The following is a 20,502-nucleotide window of genomic DNA, read 5'->3' as shown; positions in this document are numbered from 1 at the left end:
TAAATGAGAACCATCACAGATATATTTTGCAAAGCTTCCTTCTTTTTTTCTTTCTTTCTTCCTTCTTTCTTTCTTTTTCTTTCTTTCTTCTTTCTTAGTAACTTGTCAGGTTGGTGAAAAGTCAGGTTGGTGATTTAATTTGTATTAATTTATATTTATAGTTTAAATTTTCTTCTTCCTTCCTCTTCTTCTTCCTCTTCTTTCGTCTTCCTCCTTTCTTCCTCCTTCTTCTTCCTTCCTCCTTCCTCTTTCTAAGTAACTTGCCAGATATCGTAGTTGTAATTGACTGCAGTATCTGAAGGGTTAAATATCTAGAATCAGAGTTATCTTCAATCTCAGTCATTGTTGGATCGTGTCAGCTGTATTATAAAGAAGGCACTGGCAGTTTATGGAACAGGATCAGCTTATGAGTCTGCTCCATACAACCCTTCAGACGGCTCAGACCTGCAGTTACATCAAGATACACAAAGGGTTAATATTGTTTTTAGAAGACTTTTACATGATGATACATACAATCCTGAGTATACAAGCCTAGGGTATGATTATGTCTGATTATTTTTCCTTTATGGCTCACATTTTAATCTATTATATTAGGTATCGATTCACATAAAGAAGGAGGATCCAAATTCCTTATCCTTTTTGCAACAATTGGACCAATCTGCTTCCTGCTGGTGCTTGCATTGCTGGTGTTTGCTTGCTGGAGGTAATATATATTAATAGTTAATGTCTTCAGGCTTTACTTTTCACTGAGCTGCCGTTATTTCCCGAAAGCTTCATAAATGACATTGACAACAGAATGATGTCATGAACGCAGTGTAATACTCCATTTACTCTGTGGGGGCACTGGAGAAAGAATGAACACTTTCTGCCAGCTTACAGATTAATGGTGATTTATCCAAAACTTTAGAAAACATTTAACTGTAATTGTAACATTTCCTAATGTTTTGTTTAATGTTGATTAATAATTATGACACATGTATTTTTTCCATAGAAAAAGACAGAAGAAGCCGACAAACAGTGAGGTATGTGACTAGCTAATGAAGACAATCCTTTTCCACTTGCTCTATTAGATGATATGAATGTCATTGAGTGGGGTCCTGGGATTGCAGAATGGAGAACTACCAAAAAGCACCAATGCTGCAGAAAAAAGATGATAAGCAGTATACAAAGTAAATGATGGAAATGGAGATTGGTTCTGGATAAGGAGAGATCTTCTAGAGATCTTTCTAGTTCAGAACTTTAGAATTTGCATTTTATATTTCTAATAACAACACATGAAAGTTTCCTCTCGTATTCAAAGTTTTAATTATTACTTGTACAGTTTAAATTAAGTTGCATTTTTTGTTCCTGCAGACTGATGACACATATACTGATCTGAAGTTGTCAGGTATTACAAGTACATATGATCAGCTGAAGGTAACTATTGAATGAATTGAAGTAAGAAGCCTGGGAACGTGATATGACCCATAATGCCGTGCAGCCAGCCAATCTGCAGATAGCCATCCCCTGTGATGTCACAGCACTATGAAAGCCTCATCTCATGCAGTCTCTTCCATTTCACTGTGAGCTGAGCTTTGGGAGAAATGTGACAAGCGCTCATGCACTAGGGCTGTGATGGATAACCTCCGGCACTCCAGCTGTGCTAAAACTACAACTCCCAAGAATTACACTTGCTTGGCAGTTCTTATAACTCTATAGAAATGAATGGAGCATGTTGGGAGTCTTAGTTTCACCACATCTGGAGTGCCGAAGTTTAGCCATCACTGCGTTAGGGACAGTGTTGCAGAAAGCTATTATCAGAAGAATATTTGATAGGGAGAGTGCAGGGACAGTGCAGGGAGATCGTAGGGAGAGTTTTTTGAGACTGCAGGGAGAGCATAGAGAGACAGCACTGTGAAAGCAGTGGGAGATCTGCAGCCAAACATGGGAGGGGTACACTGTCTGCTACTCGGGAGACTGTTTGTGAGGAACACACTAGTAGTGCATGGGTTCATAAAAGCAGGGGCAGGCAGGCATCACGCAGAGGTGGTGAGAAAATACCATACTTACCTGTGAGGGAATTTTTCACCAAGTCACTGAGGGACGTTACAGTGGTGGCAGACAGGATATGTGGGCAGAAGCTGAGGCGTGGCCAGGGAGCTAATATTGTCACACCAGCCCTGTGTCAACACATAAAGTGTCACTATTAGTGTTACAGCTTGATGCACCAACCGATGCATCTCCCACCAGCCTGCACCCCATATTCAGCAGTCAGGGTAAGACATCAGCAAGAGGAAGCTGTAGTTCCTTCCCATAAATTTCTCTTGCTCCTGATGCTCATCCTTCTCCTTCACCTCTTCACTTGTTTCGACACCAATCGATCACCGGGGTTCTTGCAAAAAGACATGCACCTGGCCAAGTTTCTGCACCTGACCATGTTTTCCTGCACACTTATGTTGAGCAGAAGGTGGGCCAGTCCTTAAGCCTCTCTGTGTCTATTAGAGGTCACACCAGCGCTGACATAAGAAATTGCAACTATGGTAAAGAACAATATATGTCATTCACAGACCACAGTGTAAATGTTGTTCCGGACCAGGCACACCAGCGACTTGGCAAGGTGGTGGCCATGCCGCCTCTGCATTGTAATGCTGGGATTTTTGTGCCAATATCCTCCTCTGTCTCCTCATCCTCCACCTCCTCTCTAGACACACTTCAAAGTTGTCATGCGGTTCTGCACCTGGTCAGCCTTGGCGAACAGAGCCACACTGGGATAAACTGCTCGGCGTCATCAATGAAGAAAACAAACACTGGCTGTCTCCTCGCCGAATGGAGATATGAAACATGGTTACTGATAATGGGAACAACATTTTGTCTGCACTGCATCAGGGATGGTGGACCCATGTTCCCTACATGGTGTACGTCTTCTATTTCATTGTCACCTGGTTCCTCAAGTCTTCCATTGAACTGCAAAAGCTGTTAAAACTGTGCATGCACTTCAGCCATTCTTACCATTCAAAACATGCCCTCCTAAATCTGCAAAGGCAAAATGATCTTTCCTAAAATCACCTGAAAAGCAATGTTTCCACCCATTGGAACTCCACACTCCATATATTTGACCCACTTTACGAGCAGAAGAAGGCGGTCAATGATTTCTTAATGCTACAGACAGACTGGTCTCCTCCCCATGGTAACTTCCACATTAGTCAATGGCAGCTCATTTGTGACACATGCCGTTTGCTTAGGTCCTTTGAGGATGACACTTTGTCAGTCGGCAGAACTATAGGATGAATGATGTGATTCCACTTCACATCCTGGAGAGGATGCTGACAAATCTGATTGGCAAGGGGACAGAAGGCGTGGCACCTCCATTTCATGGCCACCTGAGTCCTAAATAGGATAAACTACCGGAGGAGAAGGAAATAAAACCCAGGAATCTTATACATAGCTAGGTGGTTTATCTGCTCAAGCAACAGGAGAGAAGCAGGAGATGCATGAAAAGCTGGAGAATGAAGACGACAAAGATGACCCTGACGAACCGTGGCAGTATGCAGTGGAAATGGAAGCAGGGAGTCCATCCTAGTCTCTTGTGCAAATGGACAGATATATGCTGTCATGTTTGTGTAGTGACAGCCGCATTGTCAGAATTTGGCAGATGACTACTGGCTATCCACATAGTCAAAAATGGGGGCAAAAATGGGAGCATATTTAAGACCTTCTGAGAGGGATGCAAAAATGGACTTCTATGGAGACATGCTGTGTAGTCAGTTGGTTGCTTCTCATGAGCGCCATCACCCACCCTCAGGAAGGTCTGCGCTCATGCTCCAACGCTATGACTGGGTGGGGGCAGGAGCATCAATTTCATTTGCACCAACTTCAGTCTGGAGTACTTGGACGGCACCCTGTCACCCATGATACAAGATCCCCTGGATTAATGGGTTTGCAAGCTTGAAGTGTGGCTGCAACTGGCCGAGTTTGCCATTGGCATGCTTTCCTGCCTGGCCAGTAGTGTAGCATCAGAGCGAGTGTTCAGTGTGGCCGTGGGCATAGATACCCCTAAGAGAACTCGCCTTTGCTGCAAAAACATTAAGAGAATAACCTCTCAATTAGGCAAGGCAAGGATCAACCAAGATTTCCAGACACCGTTGACTGATACAACAGATGAGATCATTCTGCCACTAACGATCATACTGTAGTGTGCTGCCACACCGGAATATTCTGCAAAATGGGCCATTACTACTGGCCATGTGCTGCTGCCACCATTCTGATGCCACCCACCTGCTGCCTCTTCTGCCATACCTATAACAGGGCTTCTTGGCCAACTGATATATACAGTCGTGGCAAAAAGTTTTGAGAATTACATAAATATTGGAAATTGGAAAAGTTGCTGCTTAAGTTTTTATAATAGCAATTTGCATATACTCCAGAATGTTATGAAGAGTGATCAGATGAATTGCATAATCCTTCTTTGCCATGAAAATTAACTTAATCCCAAAAAAAACTTTCCTTTGCATTTCATTGCTGTCATTAAAGGACCTGCTGAGATCATTTCAGTAATCGTCTTGTTAACTCAGGTGAGAATGTTGACGAGCACAAGGCTGGAGATCATTATGTCAGGCTGATTGGGTTAAAATGGCAGACTTGACCTGTTAAAAGGAGGGTGATGCTTGAAATCATTGTTCTTCCATTGTTAACCAAGGTGACCTGCAAAGAAACGCGTGCAGCCATCATTGCCTTGCATAAAAATGGCTTCACAGGCAAGGATATTGTGGCTACTAAGTTTGAACCTCAATCAACAATTTATAGGATCACCAAGAACTTCAAGGAAAGAGGTTCAATTCTTGTTAAGAAGGCTTAAGGGCGTCCAAGAAAGTCCAGGAAGCGCCAGGATCGTCTCCTAAAGAGGATTCAGCTGCGGGATCGGAGTGCCACCAGTGTAGAGCTTGCTCAGGAATGTCAGCAGGCAGGTGTGAGCGCATCTGCACGCAAAGTGAAGCGAAGACTTTTGGAAGATGGCCTGGTGTCCGGAAGGGCGGCAAAGAAGCCACTTCTCTCCAAAAAAAACATCAGGGACAGATTGATTTTCTGCAGAAAATATGGCGAATGGACTGCTGAGGACTAGGGCAAAGTCATATTCTCCGATTAAGTCTCTTTCCGATTGTTTGGGGCATCAGGAAAAAGGCTTGTCCGGAGAAGAAAAGGTAAGCGCTACCATCAGTCCTGTGTCATGCCAACAGTAAAGCATCCTGAGACCATTCATGTGTGGGGTTGCTTCTCATCCAAGGGAGTGGGCTCATTCACAATTTTGTCCAAAAACACAGCCATGAATAAAGAATGGTACCAAAACACCCTCCAACAGCAACTTCTTCCAACAATCCAACAACAGTTTGGTGAAGACCAATGCATTTTCCAGTACGATGGAGCACCGTGCCATAAGGCAAAAGTGATAACTAAGTGGCTCGGAGACCAAAACGTTGACATTTTGGGTCCATGACCTGGAGACTCCCTAGATCTTAATCCCATTGAGAACTTGTGGTCAATCCTCAAGAAGCGCGTGGACAAACAAAAACCCACTAATTCTGACAAACTCCAAGAAGTGTTTATGAAAGAATGGGTTGCTATCAGTCAGGAATTGGCCCAGAAGTTGATTGAGCATGCCCAGTCGAATTTCAGAGGTCCTGAAAAAGAAGGGCCAACACTGCAAATACTGACTCTTTGCATAAATGTCATGTAATTGTCGATAAAAGCCTTTGAAACATATGAAGTGCGTGTAATTATATTTCACTACATCACAGAAACAACTGAAACAAAGATCTAAAAGCAGTTTAGCAGCAAACTTTGTGAAAACTAATATATGTGTCATTCTCAAAACTTTTGGCCACGACTGTACATGTTAAATTTTTGAAAAGGGCATGTATGCCACTTCTCTTGCCCCCCCCCCCCCCCAACTCTCTTATGGGGCCACTATTGTCCCTGCTTGTCCGTGTTGACATCACAGTTTATTTTTCCATTCTTCTTATTGGTTAGAAGAATATCATTTTGAGCATCTATATTATCAGTATTTGTTTAGCCAGAAGCAGCAGTGGATTCAAACCACAGAAGAGATCTGTTTTGGACCCACTCCTAATTTTTGGCTTACAAATACTGATCACTAGTGATGAGCAGCATAGGCAGTATTGGTTTCCCGATATTTAGCAAATTTTGGGCCTAATATTCTCCATAAATTTTCAATTCGAGAATTTGTGATCTACAGTCAATATTTTCTTGATTGTGAAAATCAGCAGTATAATATGAGCGTATTGCAAGCGCAATACAGGCGTGGGTCACTTTTGCAACATTTTTCAAGCTGCTAGAAGTTTCCTGAGACTGGAGAAAATGGTCGGCAGCAACTTTCGTGACTGTGAGGAAGAACTTCTGATCACCGTAAGTAATTTTACATTACAGCACTGTTTTTGATTACATTTTGCATGCATGGCAAAACAATGCTTTCTATGCAGATAGAGTGCTCCAATTTATTCCCGAATGCACAAATCGGCACTAATGATGCAAATATTTTTTGCGCAATACGTGCAATTTCACATTTTATCAGGTACGAGTAGATATTACTGATTGGTGCACTAAGTATTGTTGTGACAGCTACACTATATCACTATCTAACCTACACTGACTATATCCCACTACCTATCTGTATTATACAGTACAGACCAAAAGTTTGGACACACCTTCTCATTCAAAGAGTTTTCTTTATTTTCATGACTATGAAAATTGTAGATTCACACTGAAGGCATCAAAACTATTAATTAACACATGTGGAATTATATACATAACAAAAAAGTGTGAAACAACTGAAAATATGTCATATTCTAGGTTCTTCAAAGTAGCCACCTTTTGCTTTGATTACTGCTTTGCACACTCTTGGCATTCTCTTGATGAGCCTCAAGAGGTAGTCACCTGAAATGGTTTTCACTTCAAAGGTGTGCCCTGTCAGGTTTAATAAGTGGGATTTCTTGCCTTATAAATGGGGTTGGGACCATCAGTTGCGTTGTGGAGAAGTCAGGTGGATACAAAGCTGATAGTCCTACTAAATAGACTGTTATAATTTGTATTATGGCATGAAAAAAGCAGCTAAGTAAAGAAAGACGAGTGGCCATCATTACTTTAAGAAATGAAGGTCAGTCAGTCCAAAAAATTGGGAAAACTTTGAAAGTGTCCCCAAGTGCAGTCACAAAAACCATCAAGGGCTACAAAAAAACTGGCTCACATGCGGACCGCCCCAAGAAAAGGAAGACCAAGAGTCACCTCTGCTGCGGAGGATAAGTTCATCCGAGTCACCAGCCTTTAGAAATCGCAGGTTAACAGCAGCTCAGATTAGAGACCAGGTCAATGCCACACAGAGTTCTAGCAGCAGACACATCTCTAGAACAACTGTTAAGAGGAGACTGTGTGAATCACGCCTTCATGGTAGAATATCTGCTAGGAAACCACTGCTAAGGACAGGCAACAAGCAGAAGAGACTTGTTTGGGCTAAAGAACACAAGGAATGGACATTAGACCAGTGGAAATCTGTGCTTTGGTCTGTTGAGTCCAAATTTGAGATCTTTGGTTCCAACCACTGTGTGTTTGTGCGACCCAGAAAAGGTGAACGGATGGACTCTACATGCCTCATTACCACCGTGAAGCATGGAGGAGGAGGTGTGATGGTGTGGGGGTGCTTTGCTGGTGACACTGTTGGGTATTTATTCAAAATTGAAGGCATACTGAACCAGCATGGCTACCACAGCATCTTGCAGTGGCATGCTATTCCATCCGGTTTGCGTTTAGTTGGACCATCGTTTATTTTTCAACAGGACAATGACCCCAAACACACCTCCAGGCTGTGTAAGGGCTATTTGACCATGAAGGAGAGTGATGGGGTGCTGCGCCAGATGACCTGGCCTCCACAGTCACCGGACCTGAACCCAATCGAGATGGTTTGGGGTGAGATGGACCGCAGAGTGAAGCCAAAAGGGCCAACAAGTGCTAAGCATCTCTGGGAACTCCTTCACGACTGTTGGAAGACCATTTTAGGTGACTACCTCTTGAAGCTCATCAAGAGAATGCCAAGAGTGTGCAAAGCAGTAATCAAAGCAAAAGGTGGCTACTTTGAAGAACCTAGAATATGACATATTTTCAGTTGTTTCACACTTTTATGTTATGTATATAATTCCACACGTGTTAATTCATAGTTTTGATGCCTTCATTGTGAATCTACAATTTTCATAGTCATGAAAATAAAGAAAACTCTTTGAATGAGGTGTGTCCAAACTTTTGGTCTGTACTGTACAAATATATATATATATATATATATATATATATATATATATATAGACAGACAGGAGTTCTGAGGAATAGTGCACAGGATTTCTGAGGAAAGGTGCAGCCTGATCTGTAAATGTTTTAACCCTCTGAGTATCTTGCAAGAACATTGTGCCTGCCATTTGTAAAAGCCTTCTTATAATTGCTACTGCCATGTGGAACTGAACCCAGACTGTACTAAGTTAACTGTTTCCAGTAAAAGGAGGTTTTGGTTCACCACAACATTGTGTTCCTCTTCCTCTGGCGCAAGTGTGAAAGTACCCTTAGCAAAGGAAATAAATGACATATAGATTGGCATAAATACGCATGCACAATAAATATAGATATATCACAGAAAATTATGTATGTCCCTAAGAAAGTCGAGACAATTGTACATGACATAAACACACGCGCAATAAATGTACTATGATATGAATTCATAATTAAATAAAAATAAAATACATTTTTAGTAGTCACTGGTTATACAATGCACTGAAATAAGAATCAATAAAATACATAAAAATAAAAAAAAGTACATGAACTAAAATACCCACAAAAATATACTGTAAAAAAATATAAACATTCACCAAATACTGATAATTAAGCAGAACATTAAAATGTATCTGATACATCAGTGAATCACTAAACGCAAATAAGTAAATGAATACCCCCTCAAAAAACAAACAACAAAAAACACAACATCCTGATCAAAAACACTGGGGACACCAACAAAAGGTAGTAACTGATATTCAGGATAAAATATTACAATATAAGAAGGTATACTCTGTCACTGCGACTGCCACTACTGCCACCCTCCCCACTCTGTCATAGGGCCACAACTTGAATCTTGGGGCACTGCACGGTAAAGTCCACAGCGATAGATTGGACCTGATGGTAACATTGACCTGTAATACTGATGCACAGTAAATCTACAGCTAACAGAAGGGACTAAACAGCATGTGTTTGGACTGCCACAACATGGATCAAAAGTCCATTTTTTTTTCTCCACTACTTTATTGCCGCTGCCTCCATCTCTTTATTTTGTTCCACTAAGGAGCTATTTGGACTCAGCTCCTGCAGGGGGGCACATGGTCTTTTGGCTTTACTGAAGGGTGCTGTATGCTTTTTTTGTTTAACAGAAGGAATTAGCTATTAATCTTGGTGCCCTGCACAGTGATGTAGATAAATTACAGATGTAATACTGATGGCACAGTACCTACAGAAGGATCAACTATGAATGTCGGTGCACTAGAACATAATGTACACGGTGATACACTCTCCCTGCACTCTCCTTGCAGTTTAACTACTAAGCCTTCATACTGAGATTGGGCCACCAAGTGGGATGAATATGATTAGGCAGAGTGGTCTGGGTATGCCAGATTTATCGCAATTCATGATTAATTCATTTGTTACAAATCACAATTTTTATCAAAGATCGGTGAATCGGCCAAATCAAATGTTCTGCTCATCTCCAATAACTATGATGACTATGATAATGTCTCTGTGTATATTCTTTATAATCCTCTGTGGAGATGACAGAAGGTGACTTCAGTCTGCATATCGGATCGGATCAGTCCTGTCTGACAGTCTGGTTACTATAGATACACAGCCACAGTCTTTACATAAGGATGTCAGACAATGCTTCCTCAGCAACCAGTCTGTGTTAGGTTCCTCATATCTTCAGGAAGAATTGGGATTTCCAGAGATGTCCATTCGTATTGAGCGGCAGGGGTAATATTCAAATTTGCGATATTTCGCTAATATTTTGGAGAATATTCATCATATATTCGAGAATTTTGCGATTATATTCTTGATTGTGAAAATCGGCAAAGTAATATGAGCGTATTGCGCGCAGTACAGGAGTGGGTCACTGTTGCTACATTTTTCAAGCTGCTAGAAGTTTCCTGAGACTGGAGAAAATGGTTGGCAGTGCAGAAAGTGGCTGCTGGGGAGGTTCTTATATAGTAAGGGGGAGGGGCAACTTTCCTATTGGTTGCTAGGGATGTTGCTAAGCTCAGACAAATACATTGCAGCCTTCTCATTGGCCCACAAGCAAGAAGAAGGGATGGATCATAGATTCAGATGGAAAAAAAAGTAAAATATTCACGAATACAAATATATAGCACTATATTCTAAATATGCGCAAATTCTTGAAGTGGCGATATTCACGATTAAAATTTGCGATTCGAATATTCACACCCAACAATAATGTCCATGCTTATCTTGGCTCAAATTTGGATAAATACTCTACTTTCTCACTATACAATAGTGAATAATATCAGAACATGGTAAGAAAAAACTGTCTGCAATTTTCATCACAACCACTTGGTGGCCTCATATAGTCAGATATAGGATAGACATCTCACGACTCAGTATCACCAAATCTTTTTTTTTTTTAAAGCTGATCATCTGTCCTTTTTATATTTGCTTTTGAAAAAAATCAAATAACCATAGAAGAATCGGACATCAGACACTGAACTTGTAGGGTGCCGGGGATGCATGTCCAGAAAAATGTTTGCAAAAATATACAAATAAAAAATAATTAAAATAATATTTGCCAACAGTCCTGATTTTTATGGGAATCTTCTGTGCACTGGATTTCAAATGGGGTGGAGTGTATGTTAAAGGCAACATGTCAGACTGAAACTTGCGCAGGCAGCAGGTTATAGAGCAGGAGGAGCTGAGCAGATTGAGGCATCATTTTATGGGAAAAGATTCACTAAAACTTGTATTTAATTTCTTTGAATTCCTGCTCATTCTGAGCTTTGAAGCCAAGGAGGCTGTCCTATCAGTGATTGACAGTCTTCCCTCTATGACAGAGATAGCTATCAATCATCGATAGGACGCCTCCTGGATGTCAAAGCCTAGAATGAGCAGGAATAATACTGCAATAAAACAATAGCTCAATCTGCTCTGTGTCACCTGCTCTATATCATGCTGCCTGCAGCTCAAAGACCATGTTCAATGTGACAGGTTGCCTTTAACCGGTTTAGGACATAGAGCGTACCGGTACGTCCTATGCATTTACGATCACCCCTGCGCGGTGGGGGCGGTGATCGGAACAAGGTGCCTGCTCAAACCATGAGCAGGCACATTGGGTCAATGCGCGGGGTGGTCCCCCCGTGTCGGCAATCGCCGCAAACCGCAGGTCAATTCAGACCTGCGGTTTGCGGCTTTTACATGTTGCGGACAGCGGTGCCATCGGGTCCCCATGCGGCTGTAGTGGGTACCCGATGGCATGAAAGGCAGCGCAATGCCTTCCTGAGGCATCGGCGCTGCCTTCCTGTAATGAGCCTGTGAGATCCAGCCCCCTGGATCTCACAGGCAGGAAGCTGTATGAGTAATACACATTGTATTACTCATACAGCCAATGCATTCCAATACAGAAGTATTGGAATGCATTGTAAAAGGGATTAAATCCCAAAGTGGAACAAAAAAATAAAGTGAAAAAAAAGTTGAAAAAATAAAGTTTTCCCCCCAAAAAATTAAAAGTTTCAAGTACAACTAAACAAAAACGTAATTTTCCCCAAATAAAATAAAAAAAAAATTGTAAAAATTAGGGGGGAAAAAAAGTTGACATATTAGGTATCACCACGTCCATATCGACCGGCTCTATAAATATATCACATTAACTAACCCCTCAGATAAACACCGTAGAAATTAAAAAATAAAAACTGTGCTAAATAAACTATTTTTTGTCACCTTACATCAAAAAAAGTACAATAGCAAGCGATCAAAAAGGCGTATGCCCACCAAAATAGTACCTATCTAACCGTCACCTCATCCTGCAAAAAATAAGGCCCTACCTAAGACAAAAAAATAAAAAAAACTATGGCTCAGAATATGGAGACACTAAAACATCATTTTTTTTTGTTTAAAAAAGCTGTTATTGTGTAAAACTTACATAAATAAAAAAAAAAAGTATACATATTAGGTCCGTAATAACCTGCTCTATAGGAATATCACATGATCTAACACCTCTGGTGAATACCGTAAAAAAAAAGCAATTTTTTGTCACCTTACATCACAAAAAGTGTAATAGCAAGCAATTAAAAAGTCATATGCACCCCAAAATAGTGCCAATCAAACCGTCATCTCATCTTGCAAAAATCATACCCTACCTAAGATAATCGCCCAAAAACTGAAAAAAACTATGGCTCTCAGACTTTGGAAACACTAAAACAATCTGCCATTTAAATGGCTCTCTGGAAGCGAGAGTTGTTACTGGCTGTTATAACTTGATCCAGGCAGCAGCTCTGTCAGAACTGACAGGAGAGGGAGGGGGACTGAATGTAAGAGCAGCTCAGGCAGATAACAGGGTCCTCTCCACTGCTGGGATCTGATAGGTATCTGCTGTACAGCTAAAAATGGTTGAAGGTTTTTTTCAGTGCTTCGATATTGGCGACCTATAATTAGGATAGGTTATCAATATCAAATTAGTGGGGGTCTGATGCCCATCACCCAACCAATCAGCAGCTAGCAGGAGCTGTGTCCACGAGTACTGACAGCGTACAGAGCCGGTGTAGACATCTCTGTACCCTGTGTAGTAGCTGTGACTGCTCATCAGCCCCTATTCTAGTCAAATCTAGACTAGGAGCTTAGCTGGAGTAACCTGGCATGACTACTACGAGATTGCGGGCAAATCTGGCATGGGAGTGCCAGCTAGCTGTGGCAGAAAAGGATTAGCTGGAGAAGAGGTTAGGCTTGCGGATGCGGCAAGGAGAGAAGTGTATGTTTGCTTTGAGGGTCCTTTAGGGGCTCACTTGAAGCCTGAGGTTAGGGAGAAGATTTGGAGGGATGAATATGTTGAGATATTTTCATTGCTTCCGTTAGAAAAGTTCCATTTGGATAGGGTTTAGCCGGATGAGAGCAAAAAGGAGGAAGACGAGAAACGGCGGTATCAGCTTATTCCGCGCATGTTCATGAACTGGTTACAGGCGTTCGCTATTTTAGCTAGTGTGGTAGAGGAGAAAGTGACCCTTTCTCCTCTACCACACTAGCTAAAATAGCATTGTTTGTCTTTATTTTGTCATATGGACGCAATTGGGAAGGCTTATCGGGTGTATAATGCTCGCCCTGTAGCACCAATGGAGCGGGGCGCAGCCATAGCGAAGTGAGGCTTGACTTAGGGGGGAGTTAGAAGGCAGGAATGGGTTAAAGGGCTTAGGCCAAGGTTAGAGGTCTGCTTGGTGGTTAGGGGGGGTGGGTCAGTGGAAGGTTTGGCGGGCTATATATAAGCTAAGGTAGGGGGCATGTTTGGTCAGGGCAGTCGTACCTGAGAATTGTGGGCAGCATGGAGTCCTTGGAGAACTTATTGGCGGCGGTTAGGGCGACAGCTGAGCAGCACAGGACAGAATGATTGCAGCGGACCATCCAGGTAGCGGTGGGCGAGCCTTCGGTGTCCCGTGTAGTCCCTTATGGAAGGGTACGTGCTAGGAGGTCCATCCCTCCCGAGTGCTTTAGTTCAGAAGTCACCCCCAAGGTTCGGCGGCGTTTAGGGAGCCCCAGCAGGGACCCTCTGCTGTGGTCGGCAGGGCTATGATAATCACCCAAAAACTGAAAAAACTATGGCTCTCAGAATATGGAGACACTAAAACATGATTTTTTTTGTTTCAAAAATGAAATTGTGTCCTCTCCCTTCTGACCTCTCTCTTTCCCGCCTCTCTGCCTCTTCTTTCCCCCCCCCCCCCCTGACAGGTTGTGAACCTTTAACTCTAGTAAGAAAGGTTGAAAATCTAAACTAGGAGGAGTATGGCAGAGATCAAAGTGACCACCTTCAATATCAAGGGCCTCAACTCACCCCAGAAAAGAGGTCAGCTGTTGCTGGCCTTGAGAAAAATGGGCTCACATATAGTCTTCCTACAGGAGACGCATCTGCGCCAGAAAAAGTTGCCAAAACTGCCATCCCGACCATACAACCAGTGGTATCATAGTTCTCACCCTAGCTCAGCCTCAAAGGGCGTCTCCATAGCCATCCATCAATCCATACCTTTTACACTTTCTCACCAACTTTCTGATGAGGAAGGGAGACTCTTGATAATAAAAGGAGAAATTGCGTCCAGGAAATACACCCTAGCCAACTTTTATGCGCCAAATACAGCCACAGTACAATGGCTTCTCAAAGCTCTAGATACTCTCAAGCATTTTGCTGAAGGACAAGTGATTCTGGGGGCAGACCTTAACCTGGTGCGAAACCCAATCCTTGATTCCTCCAAATCTAAGTCCCATATTGCACAGAAACATATTAGTAGACTACATAGAAAGCTTCATGACCTCAAACTGATAGATATTTGGAGAAACAGCAACCCAACTGTCAAAGACTACTCATTCTTCTCTAATCCACATGGTTCTTATCAGAGACTGGATCACATCTTAACATCCTCTTCTCTCTTGCCCGTTTCCAGCAAGGCCGAAATCAGGAGCATCACCATCTCCGACCACGCACCGTGTCATCTGACCCTCGCCCTGGCCTCCCTACCAAGGAGGGAATGGACGTGGAGACTCAACGAATCTCTGCTGAACGACAAACTACATCGGGAACAGGTCAGATCTCACCTGGAGTTGTACTTCGGTATCAATTCCCCTGCACACAGCACCTCACCTATAGAATGGGAAGCTCACAAGGCGTACGTGAGGGGATGCTTCATCTCAATTGGCACGAAAGTAAAAAGGGATCACCAGAAAAAAGTGGATTCCATATTAGCTCAGATAGTGTCCCTCGAGAAAATAGACAAACTATCCACTTGCAGACAGAAGCAGGGGGAGTTGGCAGACCTCAGATCCCAACTTAAAAATATATTAGTACAGAAAGTTAAAAAACAAGTGCTAAATTTTCAGCATAAAGTCTATGCACATGGGGACAAGGGGGGCAAGCTGATGACCTCTATTCTAAAAAAGACAAAAAATGTAACTTATATCCCCAAAATAAAACACCCAAATGGGAAGCTAACCCAAGACACACCAGAAATAGCAACAGCTTTTCAGCAATTTTATGAGGGTTTATATAATTTAAATAAGTCAATATCCCCGGGACAGTCTGACGCCAGACAGTCTCATACTAGAGAATTCCTAGACTCCCTCATACTCCCAACGGTCCAACAAGAGGACAGGGATCTCCTAACTGCTCCAATCACTCTAGATGAAGTAGCCACCATCATACGCAGTTTCCCCCCGGGAAAGAGCCCGGGGCCAGACGGTTTTCCTTTACTTTATTATAAAAGTTTCCATGACATCCTGGCCCCCCGACTCACGGACGTATGTAACGCGCTTCTGCAGGGAGGGTCATTGCCTAGACAGACGCAGGAATCGCATGTAACATTAATCCCCAAAGAGGGCAAGGACCCCCAAAATTGTGGAAGTTATAGGCCAATTTCCCTCCTGAATTTGGACCTAAAAATTTGGGCTAAAATCCTCGCCACCAGACTAAATAAATTATTGCCTAACCTGATTGGCTCCGAACAATCGGGGTTCATACGAGGCAGAGAGGGAAGAGATAACACGCACAGGATCTTTCATGCGATTCAGGCTGCCCGGGCCGCGAGATCCTCGTTGACCCTCTTGAGCATTGATGCCGAAAAGGCGTTTGACAGGGTCAACTGGGATTTCATGAGGCTAACACTAGAAAGATTTGCCATCCCAGACCCCTTCATCCACTCAGTATTCACACTCTATAGACAACCGCATGCTAGATTGAAAGTGAATGGAACATTATCCCCAGTCTTTGAGATCTCTAATGGAACAAGACAGGGTTGTCCATTGTCCCCCTCATTATTTATTCTGGTGGTAGAGACACTTATTCAGTTGGTTAGACAGACCCCGGAAATTAAGGGAGTTAAACATGACAGAGGAGAGCTCAAATGCACTGCTTTTGCAGATGACCTTCTCTTCCTAGTGACCAATCCGGAAAAAGGTCTAGATCAGTTAGCCCAAAAGATCGAGATATTCAGCCAAATTTCAGACTTTAAGGTAAATCACTCTAAATCCGAAATACTGAACATCTCGCTCTCAGAGTCTAAAGCTTCCTCCCTGCAGAAACGTCTCCCCTTCCACTGGACCAAGGGCCCAATAAAATACCTAGGAATAATGATTCCAAGGAATCTGGACGATCTGTTCAGTTGTAATTATGTCCCCCTTAAAAAGGAAATAACACAGCTTCTGTTAAAATACGACTTGCCGTACCTACCTTGGATGGGCAGGAAAAATGTGGTTAAGGCTTATGTCTTTCCCAAGATCCTCTACGTCATGCAACTAGTCCCGATACATTTACCAAAAGCATTCTTCCAAGAGATCAGAAAACTCTTCCAGAAGTTCCTATGGAAAGGGAAGAAACCTAGGCTAGCACATGAACTTTTGGTTAGGGATAAACAGAATGGCGGACTGGGATTCCCAGATGCCCTAAGATATTATCAAGCAATACAGCTGAATAGATGGCTGGAGTCGGTAGATCCCCAGAGACAGCCTGACGTAGCAAATCTTATGCGACACAGTGTAGGGCCTACACACCAACAGCTTCTTTGGTTGGCCGAATACAGTCAGCCTAGAGACGTGAAGGGGGACCCCCTATTGAAAGGGCTGAGAGAGACTTGGAAAGTGTTAAGCAAAAAATTAGCACCAGAGCCATCCCCTCTTCTTATTCCAGACCTCCTAGGGAAAAATGGGGGAATTCATCAGGAAGTGTGGTCATCTTTAGCCAAAGCCAGACTAGAGGACCTAGCCCCTGACACAGAAACATCCATTATGATTAGGTTACCTGACCGAATACAAAATTCCCCAAGCTTCTTTCTGACAAGGGCCTACATAGGTGCTGTGTGCGGGGAGTTGAAAGAGAGGCCCAACTTAACGAGACAATTGACAGAATTTGAAAAAACTCTACTATCCCCACTTCATAAACAGAGGAAAATCTCGGCATTGTACTCCTTGGTGGGAGCTGAGGGTGAGGGCGGAAAACCTCTATATATTAGAGACTGGGAGAGGGAGCTTGATATGGTTTTTCCGGATCAGGTCCTCAAGAAGCTATTGGCCTTCTCACATGGACCATCTCCATGTATACGGCTACAGGAGAATCATTTTAAGCTCCTTACCAGATGGTATAGAACTCCAGAGTTCTTGCACAAATGCGGTCTGTCCCCTGATCGGCTTTGCTGGTGATGTGGCGATGGGGAAGGGTCTCTGTCCCATATTTGGTGGAAGTGTCCTCTTATTGTCCCATTCTGGGAAAACGTCAACAAGACAGTCAACAAAGTCCTGGATAGCGACCAAAAGATCACCATGGAAATGGTGCTCTTTTCACTTCCCTCAGATTCCTATAGACCGTCAAAGCATAACTTGGTGACTCATCTGATAGCAGCGGCCAAGGCTATCATTCCTCTCCACTGGAGAGACACCCAGGCCCCCTCACTGAGCGAATGGATAGCCAAAGTGAATCAAATTTGCAGGTTTGAGGAATTGTCAAGCTGGGTCAAAAGGAATCACGGACAAGTACTTGAAGACTTGGTGCCCCTGGAGGTTATGGATTGAGACACAGGGATAAACGTTATATATATGCATCCGTGTGCAGTTAGTAGGCGTAGATGGCTTTATGCAACTCTGGGAATATCTTCTCCTGGACACACCTCTCTGACATACCTCGCAATCTCACATCCTAGTTACAACGCGAGTGAAGGCGACTCAACCTGCCCCTTTCCCCCCCCAATTCTCCCCCCCCCCTCCTCTCCCTCCCTCCTCTCCTCTCTACGTCCTTCTTCTCTCTTTTTCATGTCTTTCTTCTTTTTATTATTTCTTCCATTTTCCATTCTTTCTTCTGTTACACATAAATGGTATATGTCTTAATTTGACGTGTCTCCTTGAGGCGTCATGCTTTGTTGTGTAAAATATAGCATTGTTCCTGATGCCACCTAGGAGACGTGATTTCATGCGTCTCAAGTGATTGGACAAGAATGGACATTGCGCGTCTTCCACCTGTTTGTTAATGTGTCCATGATCTGGGACATTCTCAATGTGTACCTGTGTTCTTTGGTCCTTGACCAATGTTGTTCATTCTTGATGAAAAAATTCTTGGAAAATAAAGAATTTACAAAAAAAAAAAAAATGAAATTGTGTAAAACTTACATAAATAAAAAAAATAGCATACATATTAGGTATGACCGCATCCGTGACAACCTGGTCTAATAAAATACCACATGATCTAACCTGTCAGATGTATGTTGTAAATAACAAAAAATTTAAACGGTGCCAAAACAGCTATTTCTTGTTACCATGCTTCACAAAAAGTGTAATATAGAGCAACCACAAATCATATGTACCCTAAAATAGTACCAACAAAACTTCCACCCTATCCCGTAGTTTCTAAAATGGGGTCACTTTTTTGAGTTTCTACTCTAGGGGTGCATAAGGGGGGCTTTATATGGGACACGGTGTCAAAAAACCAGTCCAGCCAAATCCGCCTTCCAAAAACCATATGGCATTCCTTTCCTTCTGCGCTCTGCCGTGTGCCTGTACAGCAGTTTACAACCACATATGGGGTGTTTCTGTAAACTACAGAATCAGAGTCATAAATATAAAGTTTTGTTTGGCTGTTAACCCATGCTTTGTAACTGGAAAAGAATTATTAAAATTGAAAATCTGCCAAAAAAGTGAAATTTTGAAATTGTATCCCTATTTTCCATTAATTCTTGTAAAATCTATTTAGAATACCTTGAGGGGCGTAGTTTCTAAAATGGGGTCACTTTTTTGAGTTTCTACTCTAGGGGTGCATCAGGGGGGCTTCAAATGGGACACGGTGTCAAAAAACCAGTCCAGCCAAATCCGCCTTCCAAAAACCGTATGGCATTCCTTTCATTCTTTGCCCTGCTATGTGCCCGTATAGCGGTTTACGACCACATATGAGGTGTTTCTGTAAACTACTGAATCAGAGCCATAAATATTGAGTTTTGTTTGGCTGTTAACCCTTGCTTTGTACCTGGAAAAAATTATTAAAATGAAAAATCTGCCAAAAATGTGAAATTTTTAAATTGTGTCTCTATTTTCCATTAATTCTTGTGGAACATCTAAAGGGTTAACAAAGTTTGTAAAATCAGCTTTGAATACCTTGAGGGGTGTAGTTTCTAGAATGGGGTAATGTTTGGGTGGTTTATATTATGTAAGCCTCACAAAGTGACTTGAGACCTGAACTGGCCCTTAAAAAGTTGTTTTTTGAAAATTTCTGAGAAATTTCAAGATTTGCTTCTAAACTTTTAAGCCTTGTAACGTCCCCCAAAAATAAAATGTCATTCCCAAAATGATCCTAACATAAAGTAGACATATGGGGAATGTAAAGTAATAACTGTTTTTGTAGGTATTACTATGTATTATAGAAGTAGAGAAATTTAAACTTGGAAATTTGCAAATTTTTCCCAATTTTTGGCAAATTTGGTATTTTTTATAAAAAAAAAATTTTTTTTTTTTTTTTACTCCATTTTACCAGTGTCATGAAGTACAATATGTGATGAAAAAACAATCTCAGAATGGCCTGGATAAGTCAAAACGTTTTAAAGTTATAACCACATAAAGCGACACTGGTCATATTTGCAAAAAATGGCCTGGTCCTTAAGGTGAAAATGAGCCCGTCTCTAAGGGGTTAATTTGCCCTGTATGGATGGTTCTGGGAATTTTTTTATTGTTGGATTCATATGTTGTTTTTTATGCTGATTATGGGAATTATAATTCTTCTGATGTCTTCTCTGTGTATTTTTTTTTTTTATAATTTCTTCATATTCAGATCATTGACTGTATCTTGTTTTATCTTACAGCCCGAGATCCCTGCAGACGCCAATGTTCTAGGACCTGATGTAGGTGCAGCTCATGAATATGCAAACCTCAGACCGAATACATTTTCAAAATAAGAAGAAAATCTGTGATAACGTTGAAATGGTCTTTTTACACTTTTGTAGAGTTCATAAAATATATCTGCACTTGTTCTTGGCATCATTGAATTATCTCTGCTGGACCTCTCCTTGCGTATTCTTGGTCGTAATGACTGTTATCCACATTAAAATGTTTTGAAAGCCTCCAAATTCTAAATGAAGCTAAACCCCATAGAGCTCAAGAGCCTTTTTGGTCTAGGAAAGGTAGACAGGTACAAACTATGGGCCAAGTTATGTAATCATGTGAGTGTGATCACACTTTTATGTTTGTCCTGTTCACATATTACATCTC

General features: G+C 42.0%; 1 long non-coding RNA gene across 1 annotated transcript; it reads left to right on the top strand.

Moving 5' to 3' along the window:
* Positions 1-377: 377 nt before the first annotated feature.
* On the top strand, positions 378-20,293 carry LOC122920725. Its single transcript, XR_006386931.1, has 4 exons — positions 378-703; positions 992-1,022; positions 1,354-1,416; positions 20,097-20,293. It is a non-coding gene; the product is annotated as an uncharacterized LOC122920725 (long non-coding RNA).
* The last annotated feature ends 209 nt before the right edge of the window (positions 20,294-20,502 follow it).

This window comes from Bufo gargarizans, chromosome 10, assembly GCF_014858855.1.
Source record: "Bufo gargarizans isolate SCDJY-AF-19 chromosome 10, ASM1485885v1, whole genome shotgun sequence".
Classification (NCBI taxonomy): domain Eukaryota; kingdom Metazoa; phylum Chordata; class Amphibia; order Anura; family Bufonidae; genus Bufo; species Bufo gargarizans.
This window is presented reverse-complemented; position numbering and strand designations above follow the sequence as displayed.